General features: G+C 30.1%; 1 protein-coding gene across 2 annotated transcripts in view; it reads left to right on the top strand.

Moving 5' to 3' along the window:
• Positions 1-2,500, top strand: part of LOC106870366 (uncharacterized) — a 124,113-nt gene that overhangs the window by 3,211 nt on the left and 118,402 nt on the right. The window lies entirely within an intron of this gene.

The following is a 2,500-nucleotide window of genomic DNA, read 5'->3' as shown; positions in this document are numbered from 1 at the left end:
TGTGAATATATATATATATATATATATATATATATATATATATATATATATATATATATATATATATATATATATATATATATATGTGTATATATATATACGTGTTTGTGTGTGTGTGCGTGAATATATATGTATATATATATATATATGTATGTATGTATATATATATATATATATATATACTTTATTTAAAAGCAGCAGAAATATAACAAAAAAACCGTTACTCTGAGTTTCACGTTCCCGTTCATCGGACAGTTTTGTTATATATATATATATATATATATATATATATATAAACCAGTGGATAGATTCCACTGAAATTAGATAAATAACCTTCGAACAGATAGTCAGCAGCGCCACCTGTCTGGGGCTTGGCTGCTCTGCATTGACAAGGGGCAACAGCCTGAAACTAGTCTGCAGATGCCAAACCAGCAGGGGGACACTGCTGACCTCCCCTGTTCGAAGGTTATAAAGGACACAGGTTTCGTGTGTCACATAGCTAGCTAGAGGCGATGGCTTCTTGGAGCTAATTCACGGCAGCTTTCGTCCTAATTTTGGGACTGCCATGTTGGCTTGGCGATAACTATTAATTTCCAGTACCGCTGCCGTAGTCTCCTTTAGAGAGACTTAGAAATATTAATAACTCTCTCTCTCTCTCTCTCTCTCTCTCTCTCTCTCTATATATATATATATATATATATATATATATATATATATATATATATATATATATATATATACGTGTGTGTGTGTGTGTGTGCGTGCGTGCGTATGTGTGTGCGTGCGTGCATATGTGTGTGTGTGTGTTACTGTCTTCTTGGCTTGAATTCATGTGGTGATTCTAAAGAATAACACCGTCATGCAAACAGTGCCCTTGCTCGACAATGACAAAATCATCAAAAACAACATCAACGACAAGGCGACTTGCTAGAGAGGCCTTAAACCAACAAGTTTTGCAATCTGATAGAACGTTCTAAAGCTAAGCGCTTTATGGGCCTGAAACCCAGGGTAATCCCATAAACCTGCCTTATCTAACTTTATATACTATATATATATATAAATATATATATAAACACTCTCATTACTCCCAAGTCATAAATACACACAAGGTTAGATTCGGTTTCTCTAACATGAAGAACATTTCACAGATAATATCTGCACACAATATGAGGCTTTTGCATCCACTAGAAAGTTCAAACAGTAATATCATTGAACCAAACATTATTAACCCTTACCAAAATAACAATAACACTAATAATAATAATATAGGGAACAATATTAATAACACGACACATAATAGTAATAGTCATAACAACAAAATCATTATTTCAGAAGTCAATTCCAAAAGAATTAGTTTTTTAAGTGAAAATGTGAGACTCAGAAACACTATCTACCAATGTCAAGTTAGTACTCCCAAAATACTCACTTTTACGTAGGTTCTTCCGCTACACCTTTATCCACTAGAATTTCTTACCATTTTTCATCCTTTAGAGATAGAAGCAAACGTAATACCACGAGCCTTAGCAAACTAATTTGGGATCTTAAAGATAATAACATTAAATTTAAACTAGACTGGCTTATTCTTTCTATTTCTAAGCCATATGAAAAGGGTGGAAAATTCTGTGATCTCTGTGTAACAGAATTTCTTTTTATTTTATTTTCAAAGAATAGTCTGGTTAATACTTTCATAGAACATTCTTACAAATGCAAACATTGGCAAAAACATACATATTCTGCATTCAAATAAAAATAAAGGTTTTTATAAAACGCTATCATATTTACCCGTAATAAGTAAATACTTAAAATAGTTCTAATAAAACATATTAGTTTTTCCCTCAAAGGCTAGAAGATTAAAATTACTTACGATTCTAATTATTTATCTATACTTTCGTAATTTATTAACCTTAATTAGAGTATATTTTAAATCTTGATAAACCCTTGTAACAACCATAACATACTAAATTTATGTACGTATGAACATACCGGTATGGGTGTTTTTATATATACGCGTGTATCTGTGAGAGATAATGTGTATATATATATATATATATATATATATATATATGTGTGTGTGTGTGTGTGTGTGTGTGTGTGTGTGTGTGTGTGTGTGTGTGTGTGTGTGTGTGTATACATATTTAGGGTTTTGTATAAAATAGAGGTGTTTTAACTGATTTTTCTGTGTACATATACGCATTATCATTTATATTTTCACTCTTACCCTTGTTTTGACTATTATCAATATTATTTTTTTTTAAATATATAAATATGCATTTACGTATGATTTTTTGGATGTATGTACATTTTTGTGTAAAAATGTATTTATTAAAACATAGGTTTGTTTATATATTCAAATATGAGTGTACTTGTGAATAAGTATGGGAGCATATTTGTGTAGATGTATTTTTTATTTTTATTTAAAAAAAATATAAGTAAACATTTAGATGTTTGTGTATGTGTAAATATAAATGTGTGTATATATGATTGTGTATACAAGTTTATG

This window comes from Octopus bimaculoides, chromosome 1 (assembly GCF_046866305.1).
Source record: "Octopus bimaculoides isolate indiv1 chromosome 1, ASM4686630v1, whole genome shotgun sequence".
NCBI classification, from domain to species: Eukaryota; Metazoa; Mollusca; class Cephalopoda; order Octopoda; family Octopodidae; genus Octopus; species Octopus bimaculoides.
Note: the sequence above shows the minus strand (reverse complement) of the source record. Positions and strands in the feature narration are given on the sequence as shown.